This window comes from Triticum urartu, chromosome 1 (assembly GCF_003073215.2).
Source record: "Triticum urartu cultivar G1812 chromosome 1, Tu2.1, whole genome shotgun sequence".
NCBI classification, from domain to species: Eukaryota; Viridiplantae; Streptophyta; class Magnoliopsida; order Poales; family Poaceae; genus Triticum; species Triticum urartu.
In genome coordinates, this window is record NC_053022.1 from 112,043,415 (window position 1) to 112,058,673 (window position 15,259).

The following is a 15,259-nucleotide window of genomic DNA, read 5'->3' on the forward strand; positions in this document are numbered from 1 at the left end:
TGTTATTCTGTGGCGACGACAGCCTCACACTGTAGCCGAACCAGTGAACCCTCGTACTCCTCTCCGTGTGGGCAACCACTGCCGCGTCTTCCCCGGCTCCGTGTCGTCCCCTTCCTAGGCGTCACCGTCGTCCACCGCCTTGGTGCTCTCAGTGCGGCGTGGTCAACGTGGTCAAGGAACGACTTCCATCGGAAGAGTACTATACGTCGAGAGGCTGACAGCTGGTTCCACGGCCGCAGCAAGGAAGTGCCTCCTTATTACGTGGAAAATAATGATTCCTCCACCTAACAACAGGGACCCACCGGACGGGCCACCATATTTTGTGAAAAAAAAACGTTTCCCCCCTGACTGCTGGGACCCACCAGCTACATCTTCACACGCAAGGAAGTGCCTAATAGTCGGGACCCACCTGGTCGAAGCATACGTAGCGTTGTCATTCTAGTCACGAACATGTACGTACATACTGGTCGATGTAGAGGCGCGCACATGTCATAGTAGAGGCGCGCACGTGTGTCGTAGTAGAGGTGCACACGTAGCATGTACACGTACGTACAGCGGCCAGGGTGCAAGAAAGAAAATACGGCCACGTATGTACATACAGGCGGGGTCTCGAACACCTACTCGCGCATACGTATGACCAGGGATCGCGTACATGGCTGGATCGGAACGGAGAAGCTGCGCCCTCGTCGTGTTCATGGGGAGGCAACTGTATGGGTCGGAATGGAATGCGTCGTCGTGTTCATCGGGACCCAACCGGCTTAGATGGAACAGCCGATGGAAACGAGGCCCGGCGTACCGCAGAATGGAGGAAACGGCCTTGTGTTCGACCGGCCACGGTCGAAACGGGATCCTGTTCATCGGGAGGGGTCTGGCGTACCGCAAAACGGAGGAAACAGACCTCCTACGGTGGAAATGGGGTCCTATTGGTCAGGAGGGGTGTGGCGTACCGCAAAATGGAGGAAACGGACTTGTGTTGGAGCGCTACGATTGAAACGGGGGTCATGTTCATCAGGAGGGGTGTGGCGACCGAAAAACGGGACTCCACAGGATACTGTTCATCTCCACTGTCGACTGCCTCCATGGCTACTGTTCATCCACCGTCGACCTCCTCCAGCCTCCACCTGCAACTGTTCATCCATGGGCTACTGTTCATCCAGCCCTCCACCGGCTACTGTTCAACCAGCCCTCCACCGGCTACTGTTCATCCAGCCCTCCACGGGGTCCTGTTCATCCAGCCCTCCACAGGGTCCTGTTCATCCATCGGCTCGATCGATCGGGGTACTGTTCATCCAGCGGCAATAGCCTCTACTACCACAGGGTCCTATTCATGCAACCCCCATTAGGAACTATTCATCCACCCCCCCAACAATGCTCACTGTTCATCCAGAGGCAGCATCGATCGCATTCAGTTAGCAGCAGTAGCGAAGGAAGCACTCGGGTTCAGTTAACAGCAAGGGTCGATCAATCGCTCGGGTTCAGTAACGCATAGCCTACAATGTAATCGCTCGGGTTCAGTTAGAGCCCAATGCCTCACTCAGGTTCAGTTAGAGCGCAACGCCTCGCACACACACGCGTACGTACGAGAGAAACGCGCATCGCTCGGCCCTCGACCACCCATCGTAACCGGGAACTCCCCGATATTTTCCTCGCCCTCGCTTCTACCAAGGTTTTTTCGGTCATGGACGGCCAAAAGAATGTCATGCAGCTGTGTCTCCGGCCCTCCCAGGACGAAAAGCCCATTTTCTATCATGATTTTTTGTCATAGAAGTAGGACCCCACCACATCTATGATGATACCGGGTTTTGTCACAATTATCATCATCAAAGTGTCATAAGTATACAAACAACAACAACAAAGCCTTTAGTCCCAAACAAGTTGGGGTAGGCTAGAGGTGAAACCCATAAGATCTCGCAACCAACTCATGGCTCTAGCACATGGATAGCAAGCTTCCATGCACCCCTGTCCATAGCTAGCTCTTTGGTGATACTCCAATCCTTCAGGTCTCTCTTAACAGACTCCTCCCATGTCAAATTCGGTCTACCCCGCCCTCTCTTGACATTCTCCGCACGCTTTAGCCGTCCACTATGCACCGAGCTTCTGGAGGCGTGCGCTGAATATGCCCAAACCATCTCAGACGATGTTGGACAAGCTTCTCTTCAATTGGTGCTACCCCAACTCTATCTCGTATATCATCATTCCGGACTCGATCCTTCCTCATGTGGCCACACATCCGTCTCAACATACGCATCTCCGCCACACCTAACTGTTGAACATGTCGCCTTTTAGTCGGCCAACACTCAGCACCATACAACATTGCGGGTCGAACCGCCATCCTGTAGAACTTGCCTTTTAGCTTTTGTGGCACTCTCTTGTCACAGAGAATGCCAGAAGCTTGGCGCCACTTCATCCATCCGGCTTTGATTCGATGGTTCACATCTTCATCAATACCCCCATCCTCCTGCAGCATTGACCCCAAATACCGAAAGGTGTCCTTCTAAGGTACCACCTGGCCATCAAGGCTAACCCCCTCCTCACACCTAGTAGTACTGAAACCGCACATCATGTACTCGGTTTTAGTTCTACTAAGCCAAAACCCTTTCGATTCCATGGTTTGTCTCCATAACTCTAACTTCCTATTTACCCTCGTCCGACTATCATCAACTAGCACCACATCATCTGCAAAGAGCATACACCATGGGATATCTCCTTGTATATCCCTTGTGACCTCATCCATCACCAATGCAAAAAGATAAGGGCTCAAAGCTGACCCCTGATGCAGTCCTATCTTAATCGGGAAGTCATCAGTGTCGACATCACTTGTTTGAACACTTGTCACAACATTATCGTACATGTCCTTGATGAGGGTAATGTACTTTGCTGGGACTTTGTGTTTCTCCAAGGCCCACCGCATGACATTCCGCGGTATCTTATCATAGGCCTTCTCCAAGTCAATGAACACCATATGCAAGTCCTTCTTTTGCTCCCTATATCTCTCCATAAGTTGTCATACAAAGAAAATGGCTTCCATGGTCGACCTCCCAGGCATGAAACCAAACTGATTTTTGGTCACGCTTGTCATTCCTCTTAAGCGGTGCTCAATGACTCTCTCCCATAGCTTCATTGTATGGCTCATCAGCTTAATTCCACGGTAATTAGTACAACTCTGAACATCCCCCTTGTTCTTGAAGATTGGTACTAATATACTCCGTCTCCATTCTTTTGGTATCTTGTTTGCCCGAAAAATGAGGTTGAAAAGCTTGGTTAGCCATACTATCGCTATGTCCCCGAGACCTTTCCACACCTCAATGGGGATACAATCAGGGCCCATCGCCTTGCCTCCTTTCATCCTTTTTAAAGCCTCCTTGACCTCAGACTCCTGGATTCGCCGCACAAAACGCATGCTGGTCTCATCAAAGGAGTCGTCCAGTTCAATGGTAGAACTCTCATTCTCCCCATTGAACAGCTTGTCGAAGTACTCCCGCCATCTATGCTTAATCTCCTCGTCCTTCACCAAGAGTTGGCCTGCTCCGTCCTTGATGCATTTGACTTGGCCAATATCCCTCGTCTTCCTCTCTCGGATCTTGGCCATCTTATAGATGTCCCTTTCACCTTCCTTCGTGCCTAACCGTTGGTAGAGGTCCTCATATGCCCGACCCCTTGCTTCACCAACAGCTCGCTTTGCGGCCTTCTTCGCCATCTTGTACTTCTCTATGTTGTCTACACTCCTATCCAGGTATAGGCGTTTGAAGCAATCTTTCTTCTCTTTAATCGCCTTCTGGACATCATCATTCCACCACCAGGTATCCTTATCTTCGCTTCTCCTTCCCCTAGACACTCCAAGCTCCTCCGAGGCCACCTTACGAATGCAAGTCGCCATCTTCGTCCACACATTGTTCGCATCTCCTCCTTCCTCCCAAGGGCCCTCCTTAATGACCCTCTCCTTGAACGCTAGAGATACCTCCCCCTTGAGCTTCCACCATTTTGTTCTAGCGACTTTGGCACACTTATCCCGCTGGACACGAATCCGAAAGCGGAAGTCAGCAACCACCAGCTTATGCTACGGTACAACACTCTCTCCAGGTATCACCTTACAGTCTAGGCATGCACGCCTATCTTCTCTTCTCGAGAGGATGAAATCAATCTGGCTAGAGTGTTGGCCACTACTAAAAGTCACCAGATGTGATTCTCTCTTTCTAAAGAGGGTGTTAGCTACAATCATGTTGTAGGGTAGAGATAAGCTTAAGACATCTTCTCCTTCTTGATTCCTGATGCCATAGCGAAAGCCCCCGTGCGCCCCTTCAAAACCTGTGTTAGATGTACCCACGTGGCCATTGAGGTCTCCTCCTATGAAGAGCTTCTCACCAATCGGTACACTCCTAACCATGTCTTCCAGGCCTTCCCAGAACTCCCTCTTGGTGTTCTCATTGTGGCCTACTTGCGGGGCATACGCGCTGATAACATTGAGAAGTGTCATAAGTATGACAGACAAAATTTTCGTTCGGCCCAAAATGTCACGGATGTGTCTTTTTTGTAATGATCATACTTGATCATTGAGTGTAGTTAATATGCGAGTGTGTTTCATGAAGGGATCAATGATTGAGCATGATGGGATAGGGATAACTTATTTTTGCATTGATATTTTGAAAGACATGGTTGCTTGTTGGTATGCTTGAGTATCTAAATTATCATGTCAAAACTAGACTATTGCTTTGAACAATATAAAAGTCCAAATGTCCATGCTATAAAGAAAAGAATATGAGATGACATGTTAGGCAACATTCCATATCAAAAATTCTGTTTCTATCATTTACTTACTCGAGGACGAGCAGGATTAAGCTTGGGGATGCTGATACGTCTCCAACGTATCTATAATTTTTGATTGCTCCATGCTGTTATATTATCATTATTGGATGTTTTAAAATCATTTTATAGTCATTTTATATCATTTTATAGCCATAGTGCCAAGTGCCAGTTGCTATTTTTTTGCATGTTTTCATATCGCAGGTAATTAATACCAAACGGAGTCCAAACACGGAGAAACTTTTTGTGGATTTTTATGGGACCAGAAGACATCCAATGGGCCGGAGAAGCGCCTGGCGGTGCTCTGAGGGGAGCACAACCCACCAGGGCGCGCCTGGAGGCCCAGGCGCGCCCTGGTAGGTTATGCCCACCTCGGGTGCCCCCCAGACCGCCTCTTTGCTCTATAAATACCCCAATATTCCAGAAACCCTAGGGGAGTCGACTAAAATCAATTCCAGCTACCGCAGAGTCCAGAACCACCAGATCCAATCTAGACACCATCACGGAGGGGTTCACCACTCCCATTGGTGCCTCTCTGATGATGCGTGAGTAGTTCTTTGTAGACCTTCGGGTCCGTAGTTAGTAGCGAGATGGCTTCCTCTCTCTCATTTGATTCTCAATACAATGGTCTCTTGGAGATCCATATGATGTAACTATCTTGCGGTGTGTTTGTTGGGATCCGATGAACTTTGATTTTATGATCTGATCTATCTCTTTTTATCCATGAAATTATTTGAGTTTCTTTGATATATTATATGTATGATTTCTTATAGCTTCGTATTTCTTCTCTGATATTTGGGTTTTGTTTGGCCAACTTGATCTATTTATCTTGCAATGGGGAGAGGTGCTTTGTAGTGGGTTCGATCTTACGGTGCTTGATCCCAGTGACAGAAGGGGAACCGACATGTATGTATCGTTGCTACTATGGATAAAATGATGGGGTCTATTTCTACATAAATAGATCTTGTCTACATCATGTCGTCATTCTTATTGCATTACTTCGTTTCTCCATGAACTTAATACACTAGATGCATGTTGGATAGCGGTTGATGTGTGGAGTAATAGTAGTAGATGCAGGCAGGAGTCGGTGTACTAATCTTGGACGTGATGCCTTTATAATGATCATTGCCTGGATATCATCATGATTATTTGAAGTTCTATCAATTTCCCAACAGTAATTTCTTTACCCACCCTTTGCTATTTTTCTCGAGAGAAGCCACTAGTGAAACCTACGGTCCTCGGGTCTCTTTCTCATACTATTTGCCTTTGCGATCTATTTTCATTTGCTTTTATTTTTAGATCTATTAAACCAAAAATAGAAAAATACCTTGCTACAATTTATTTTATTTGGCGTTCTATCTATCAATATTTACAACTCTCTCACGTCCGTTTGCCAATTTCTGGCACCGTTACTCGAAAGGGATTGACAACCCCTTTTACACGTCGGGTTGTGAGTATTTGTTATTTGTGTGTAGGTGATGTTTACATATTGTTGCTTGATTCTCCTACTAGTTCGATAACCTTAGTCTCATTACTAAGGGAAATACCTATTGCCACTGTGCTGCATCATCCCTTCCTCTTTGGGGAAATGCCGACATAGTTCTAGCAGACATCACCCTTTTCTTTGGAGTTGGCTTAGTAGTTGGTTTAGAAGTGTCCAATCATTATTATTACTCAATATATTATTCAATAGCAATTCAGCTTGCTCAACAGTTCTTTCCTTGAAAACACAACCAGCACAACTATCCAAGTGGTCTCTGGAACATCGGTTAGTCCATTATAAAATATATCAAGTATTTCATTTTTATTGAGAGGATGATCAGGCAAATCATTAAGTAATTGGAGAAGCCTCCCCAAGCTTGTGGGAGACTCTCTTCTTCAATTTCCACAAAGTTAAATATTTCCCATAAAGCAGCTTGCTTCTTATGAGTGGGGAAATATTTTTCAGAGAAATAGTAAATCATATCCTGGGGACTACACACACAACCAAGAGCAAGAGAATTAAATCATAACTTAGCATCACCTTTAATGAGAAAGGAAAAAACTTAAGAATATAGTAATAGCTAATTTTTTCCTCATGAGCAAATAGGGTGGCTATATCATTCAATTTAGTAAGATGTGACACAATAGTTTGAGATTCATAACGATAGAAAGGATCAAATTCAACCAAAGTAATTAACTCAGGATCGATAGAGAATTCATAATCCTTATCAGTAACAAAGATAGGTGAAGTAGTGTCAGAGTAATGGGCCACGGGTAGGCCAACCCGAGCCCCAGAACCTTTCAAGACATCGGGGCAGGCTGCGCCCCTCAAGACCCCAGGACGAAGAGCCGCCTCCTGAGGAGTAGACGGCAAGACGGCCGACTGCCCGCTCACGGCCGAGTCCCAGGGACGACTTTCAGAGAAGCCGGATTTGGGGAGTCGGCCTACGACTCCAACAAACCCCATGACTTCATCAAAGGGGACGGGGCAGGGGCGTGGCTAAAGCGAAGCCCACCCCCGCCCCTTACCAAGGGCAGGCATGGCCACAGCACGCCATACCCCGGAAGATCTCCGTGCGGCGTGGCACTGTTGCCATGCCGGCCCTGACATCAGCACCGCAGGACCGAATCCTCCACCCATGACGGCTTGTCTGTATGGCCTAGAGGCAGCAGGCCCCACCAGTCAGTGAGACCTCAGGAGACGGCAGGAGAGCCACCAGTCGGACCCGTCGGGAGTCGGCCCCGGGGAGTCGGCCGAGCCCTCCCCCGGGGCCCACACGCCATTAATCAAGATGTGATGGGGAGTGGCAATAGTGATCGCCCGCCAGGCTGCGGGGCTGTTGCCACGACCTCATGATCAAGCCCGCGTCATCAGATGCACGGCTACAGTAATCAGCAGCCGGCAAGACCCGCCCGCGGCGGACGCGACCTGTCGGCTCCGTACCAGGCCAGTCGGCGGGCCCCAGCGGTCGGCAGAGAAGACGGAGGCCAGAGGCACTGACGGCCGGGCCCGCGTCCAGCCGGATTACCATTGTACCCTTGGGGGTAGGCCTATATTTACCCCCCAGGGCACCCATGCAAAGGGTTGGAACCCATTAGCTCTAGACCAGATCATATAGAAGGGAGAGCGCTAGCCTTGCCCTCTCCTACCTCCAAGAAACAGCTCAAGGAGCAACCATGTAAACACTTGGCCATAGTGATCATGCGGAGACCCCGCAGAGCAGTAGTACGGGTATTATCTCCTTGGAGAGCCCTAAAGCTGGGTAAGATTCGCCGGCGTGCATGTCTTCGCCTCATCCCGTTTCCAGGCACCGGCGATGTTCTACTCACCCCCACCATGATAAGCCATCCTTTGGCATATGTCGCACCAAACCCCCGACATTTGGCGCCCACCATGGGGCCTGGTGCACCGCCGTCTGGAGATCTGTTCTGGACGGGAACCCTTTTCCTCCCTAGCGAGCGCAGCCAGCCAGGCACGCCAGACGGAGTTTGCACCGACACGCTAAGCGGCATTGAGATCGCCTGCGCGATCAGCTCCTTAGCCGAACATGTCGGCGAGGTCCGCCTCTCTGACGAACCTGCATCCAACGCAGGCACGGGCGGCCCCGAGAACCTCCTCGCGGGCCTCCTCGATCAACTCCACGTTTCCGGCGAGCCTGCCGTAGACTTGGAGTCCGTAGGCTCCACCGACCCGATGCTGGTCGACTCCGACACCGCGTCGCTCGATGCGTTCCCCACCAAAGTGGTGGTCTACGACGAACCTCTCCCCCGCGCAGAGAGCAACGGAAGCACCATCACCGAGGTGCTAGTCATCAGTCATGACGAGCTCCCTGGCGGAGGAGCGCCCGACTCACTCGGCGCGGTGCTGCAAGACCTAACTGCGCCCATTCCGGAAGATGCTGACGCAAAGACGTTGGAGGCGCGCCGCCTTCAGCTCGTTGAAGGCGCGAAGAAGCTGGCCAGCATGAGGCGCTTGTCAGAAGCCTACCAGCGGGAGATGGATCACGCCGTCGGCGGCTCGCCGGTCCCGGCGGGGCCCAGACGCCTTGCCGCGGTCCGGCAGCGCGGCGTAGCCATCGCCAACCTGTTTGGGGCAAGCCGCCCTGTGTACGCTACACCAGCGGAGAACATCCGAGCCGCCCAGGCAGGGGCGGACGAGCTGGACAATTTCGAGGGCGAAGAACGCCGCCTCATGATGGAGCGAGTCCAGCGGCTCCTCGACGCGGCCGCCGCGTAGAACGAGGCCGGCTGCCGCACGGAGGCGCCTCAATGGCCCAATGACGACCTTCACCGAGATCAAGGCGCGACGTCTCGGACGCCGACTGGCGGTGCCCGAGGAAGAAGAGACAAGGAGCCGGCTGTCAGCCACAGTCGGACTCGCATTACCATAGAGCGCAACCGAGACGGCCGCCCAAGAGCAGTGGAACGACGGGACGACTGTCCGCCTCCCCCTCCCCGCAAGGAGAGGCGAGTCTCCCCGCCGCCTGTTGACCATCTGACTCTCGGTGATCGCCTTGGCCGCCGAGAGGGAGTTGGAGAGAATGACGCCCGCCACCGGATCGACCGACTTCACCGATCCTTGGCGCTGGAAGAAGAAGACGAGCTAGGTCCGCCTTGTTTCGGGCCCCTCATTTTGGACGAGCCCTTTCCCAAAGGGTTCACGCTCCCAAGAGACACGCCCAAGTATACCGGATCCGTGAAGCTGGAAGACTGGCTAGTCAACTACTCCACGGCTGTCAGCATAGCAAACGGCAACAAGCGTGTCGCCGTAAAGTACGTTCCGCTCATGCTCCAGGCACGGCCCGGACATGGCTGAACAGCCTAAAGCCCCGCAGCATCAACAGCTGGGTCGATTTCACCGAAGCGTTCATCCGCAACTTCACCAGCACGTACAAGCGTCCTCCCAAGCCTCGTCAGCTCTCCTTGTGCATGCAAGGCCCCGACAAGTCGACTCGCGATTACCTCACGCATTGGGCCGAGCTCCGGAACTCCTACGAGGGCGTGCACGAGGTGCAGGCCATCGAGTACTTCACAGCCGGGTGCAGAGAAGGCACCCTCCTCAAGCATAAGCTCCTTTGCGATGAGCCAGAAACCGTCGACGAGCTGCTGATCATAGCGGACAAGTACGCCACGGCCGACTCCTCCATGAAGGCGTAGATTCAAATCAGGACAACTGGCAAAGTGGCCCCTCAAGTTCCAAGAACTCCGGCAACAGACGCCAGCCGGCAACAATAGCAGGGCGACCACAAGCGCAAGGCCCCGCAGCCGGTTTCCAATAGCCGGCAAGTCGCGACCGTTGAAGCCCAGCATCCAGATGAGCAGCCCCCGCCCAAGCGACAGAAAGGCGGCAAGCCAAACTGGTTGCCGGCCTTCTCCTATGAGCAGACCTTGGATGGACCTTGCAAGTTCCACAGCGGCGCAAAGCCGTTGAATCACACCACCCAGAAGTGCCACTGGCTCACCAGGATCGCCAAGGGAGACGGCCTCCTGCCTCCCCCGCCTGCCTGGCAGCCGCCTCCGCCACCGCCCCAGCAGCCGGCTGTCAGGCCAGTCGGCGCAGTACAAGACGAATACCCTGAAGAGCATGGAGCCTACGTGGTGTTTACTAGTGTGGCTGATGATCGACGCAGCAGGCAGCTGCAGCGACAAGAAGTGAATGCAGTAGCATCGGAGACGCTAGAGTTCATGCACTGGTCCAAGAAGCCCATCAGCTGGAGCAGGGCTGACCACCCAGAAGTGATGCCGAGTCCGGGCTCCTATGCCTTGGTCCTGGACGCCACCTTTGCTACGGACAGATGAGCCGCGCGTTTCCCGTGAGTTCTGATAGACGAAGGCAGCAGCATCAATATCTTGTACAAGGACATCATGGAGAAGTTAGGAATCAAGCAAAGACAGCTTCAGAATAGCCGAACTGTGTTCCACGGCATTGTTCCTGGGCTTTCCTGCTCGCCAATCGGCAAGATCCTGATGGACGTCCTCTTTGGAGACAAAGATCACTTCCGCCGAGAGTCTGTTTGGTTTGAGGTGGTGGACCTTGAGAGCCCATACCATGCACTACTTGGCCGACCCGCCTTGGCCAAGTTCATGGCGGTCCCCCACTATGCCTACCTCAAGATGAAGATGCCCAGTTCCAGGGGAATTCTGACTGTGGCTGGCGACTACCGGAAGTCGTCTGCTTGCGCGGCTGAGAGCAGTCGGCTGGCCGAGTCCCTGGTAATCGCGGCCGAGAAGCGGCTCCTTGAGTGAGTTGTGGCGATGGCCGGTAAGCAGCCTGAGGTGTCGCCCAACCCAAAAGAGTCAGAGGCTGAGGGTTCGTTCAAGCCAGCCAAAGAGACAAAGAAGATACCCTTGGATCCGGAGCACCCAGAGAGGTACGCCGTCGTAGGTGCAAACCTCGACAGCAAATAGGAAGGCGAGCTCATCGATTTCCTCCGTGAGAATCGGGACATCTTCGCATGGTCCCCCAAAGACATGCCAGGTGTACCGATGGAATTCGCCCAGCACAAGTTACATGTACGATCTGATGCAAAGCCGGTCAGGCAGCCCCTGCGCCGCCTATCAGAAGAGAAGAGGAGAGTTGTCAGAGAAGAGATAGCCTGACTCCTAGCAGTCGGCTTCATTATGGAAGTGTTCTTTACAGAATGGCTAGCAAATCCGGTCCTGCAACTCAAGAAGAACAAGCAGTGGCGAATGTGTATTGACTACACGAGCCTCAACAAGGCCTGCCCCAAGGACCCATTTGCTCTACCAAGAATCGATCAGGTGATAGACTCCACAGCCGGATGCGAGCTGTTGAGTTTTATGTATGCATACTCAGGATATCACCAGATCAAGCTGAACCCGGCTGACAGACTGAAGACCGCCTTCATCACGCCGTTTGGAGCCTTCTGCTACCTCACCGTGACGTTCGGCTTAAGGAATGCTGCCGCCACCTTTTAGTGTTGTATGCAGAAGTACCTCCTCAAGCAGCTCGGCAGGAACGTCCACGTCTACGTAGACGACGTGGTGGTAAAGACGGAAAAGCATGGAACACTGCTGGAAGACCTCAAGGAGACCTTTGAGAACCTGCGCCGATTCCAGATCAAGCTCAACCCCGAGAAGTGTGTCTTCGGAGTACCAGCCGGCCAGCTCCTTGGCTTCCTGGTCTCTGAACGCGGCATAGAATGCAACCCAGTAAAGATCAAGGCCATTGAGAGAATGGAGGTACCCGGCCGACTGCTGGACGTGCAGAAGTTCACCGGCTGCTTGGCGTCCATCAGCCGATTCATCAGTCGGCTGGGCGAGAAAGCTCTCCCCTTATACCAACTCATGAAGAAGACCACTTTTTTCGAGTGGAACCATAAGGCGGACGAAGCTTTTCTCTAGTTGAAGAAGATGCTGACTACTCCACCGGTCCTGGCGGCTCCGACTCCAAAGGAACCTATGCTCCTGTACATCGCCGCCACCAGCCGAGTAGTCAGCACGGTCATTGTAGTGGAACGCAAGGAGGAAGGCAAGGCGCTACCTATCCAGAGACCGGTGTATTACCTGAGCAAGGTACTGTCGACCTCCAAGCAGAACTACCCCCACTACCAGAAGATGTGCTACGGCGTGCACTTTGCTGCCAAGAAATTGAAGCCTTACTTTCAAGAGCATCCAATCACGGTGGTTTGCACGGCCCCACTTGCCGAGATCATTGGTAGCAGAGATGCTTCGGGCCGAGTGGCCAAGTGGGCCATAGAGCTGGCTCCTTACACCATCCACTACCAGCCCCGCACCGCTATCAAGTCACAAGCACTGGCTGACTTCCTCATCGACTGGGCTGAGACCCAGTACCTACCTCCAGCGCCTGACTCCACCCATTGGCAGATGCATTTCGACGGCTCCAAGATGCGCACCGGCTTGGGAGCCGGCGTGGTCCTCACCTCCCCCAAGGGCGATAAGCTCAATACGCGCTGCAAATCCACTTTGCCGCCTCCAATAACATCGCCGAGTACAAGGCGCTCATTCACGGGCTCCAGATTGCCAAAGAACTTGGCATCCGCCGGATCTTGTGTTATGGCGACTCGGGCTTAGTGGTCCAGCAATCATCTTGCGACTGGGACGCGAAAGATGCAAACATGGTGAGTTACCGTTTCCTCATGCAGCAACTCAGCGGGTACTTCGAAGGGTGCGAGTTTCTCCATGTGCCAAGAAACGACAACGACCAATGCAAATCTCCTCCAAAGATTTTACAGTTGATGCAGTATGTACCATGCTACCTTTTGTATTAAAATACCAAGACTTCGGGCCCCCTGAGACGAGCTCAGGGACTGCCCTCTTTTGTCTGTATGATAAAAATTATGCCTACAAGTATGTTACTCTTTGTCATGCCGCTTGGCACCGGGCTCGACAAGTCGGCCCGGGGACTTGCCGCCTTGCACTATGAAATGCTTCCTGCAGCCGGACAAGTAGTGTGTAACACCTAAACCATCTTCTGTCAGAAGCCGCAGCTCGCAGAGCGACTGTATGGTGGGCAGAGGTAAGGTAGAATGGGTGTTCACATGAAAAATGGTTAAGGACCCAAAGCATAAAACATAGCTCAAGACGGCTTCCAGGCTTTCTCGCAAACCGACTCTCGGATAGTCGGATTGCCGTCTTCTATCCAACTTGCTCAAAAACTCTTAAAAACGGCTACCTACTTGCTTTCCCAAAGTAGCCAAGCACTTGATCCAGCAACAGTCCGCAGAGCGGCTGTCCGATTGGCAAGGCAGGCAACTAAGAGAAAGCGGCAAAGGAAAAAAAGCCAAAAGAGCAATGAGCAAGAAAAGATAGAACTCAGATAAATATATTTACATAACATAGGCCCTTGGCCGAATTTTTGGGCAGAGGTTCGAAATACACCCCGCGGGTGGAATTGTGCGAATTAACAAGTTCTTCAAAGAGTACTGAAGCAGACAAAACAAAGATACAGCGGCAGCTTAGGAAGCAGCAGACGGATTCGGAGGGTCGTAGGAGGTGCCAGCGCCAGGCGTCGGGGCGGCTGGCTGGCTAGTCTTGGCTTGATCGCCTCCGGTGGCAGTCGGGTCGGTCGCACGCGGCTCATTGCTGGAGGCACGGTGGAGCTGAGGCTGGCCGTCTGCTCCGTCTTCTGGTGCCTCTGCCTCGCCTCCGTCCTCCGCCTCGCCCTCTTCCTCGACGCTGGAGCCAATCACCTCCGCCGAGTCCTCGCCGTAGTCTGGGTTCATCCCAAACCACTCCGGCGGTACCTCCTCGCCGTCTTCAGACCGCTCGAGGACGAAGATGCTGGTGTCGGTGTACTCGGCGATCGCCGCAGCACGCTTGACGAGGGCGTCTTCCGCGGCTGCCAGCTCCGGCTAGGCCTCCGACCGAAGCGTGGCCAGCCAGTCTAGGTCCAGCCTCGGATACCACGCCTTGACGAACTCCAAGGCCCGGCGCACTCCAGCTCGGGCCGAAGAGCCCTTCCAGGCCTCAAGACGACCAGCCGCGACCTCCAGCCAGTCGGCCGCCAGGCTGGGGGTGCGTGGAGCCTGCATATCCGGCCACAGGGCGGCAATCGCCTGGGCACCGACACGCTGAAGCCGGCGCAGCATCCGGTGAGCCGGCCGAAGGCGAGCCTCGATGCATAGGATGTGCTCGTCAAGAGTTCGGGGGGCGTCGGCGGCAATCTCTGCGCCCTCCGCCCTCCGACCTTCACGGTCAGCCTCGATGGCTTGGATGGCGGCCTGCGACTGCCCAGGGAAGAAGTCTGCAAAGACAGGAAGGAACGAAGAAGCAAGTCAAAAACCAGGAGTCGGCACGACTTAAGTCGGCAGCTCGAAGAAAGAAAATAAAGAAATTCACCATCAACGATGTCTTCAATCTCGTGGAAGCCGGAGGACAGCAGCGCCTCCTTGTCAGACCAGGAGGAGCGCTCGCTCGCAAACTCGGCCAGGAGGGCGGTTTCCGTCTCCTTTGCCTCCCTCTGCGTCTTCACAAGCAGCTCCTTCTGCTCCGCCAATTGAGTGGCCGGCAGATCGCGCTCCGTGGCGAGCTTGCTGCACTCCTCCTCTTTGGCGCGCAAAGCAGAGTTGGCGTCGCTCAGCTGCTATTGAAGAGCAGCGTTGGCCCCTGAGAAGAAGAAAGAAAGAAGGCGTCAAGTCATCAGTAAAGAAGGTCGCCGGGGAGATCCGGCCCGACTGCTCAGCAGTCGGCCCGAATCTCGGGGACTACAGCCCGCGGGTGCGCTAGCGCGCCCCCGCGAAGAAGGAAAAGGACTTACTCCGGCTCTCCGACAGATCGGCGGTCCGCTTGCCCAGCTCTTCAACGTTACGGTTGAAGGCAGTGACGCGGAGGTTGTGGTAATCCTGCGACGAACGTTTCAGACAAAAGGTTAATACCCAAAGTTCATCAATTGGAGTTCCGGGCTGCCTGCTCAGCAGCCAGCCCGAAACTCGGGGACTACACCCAGTGGGTGCGCTGGCGCACCCCCACAGAGAGGAACAAGAAAAACAAAGAC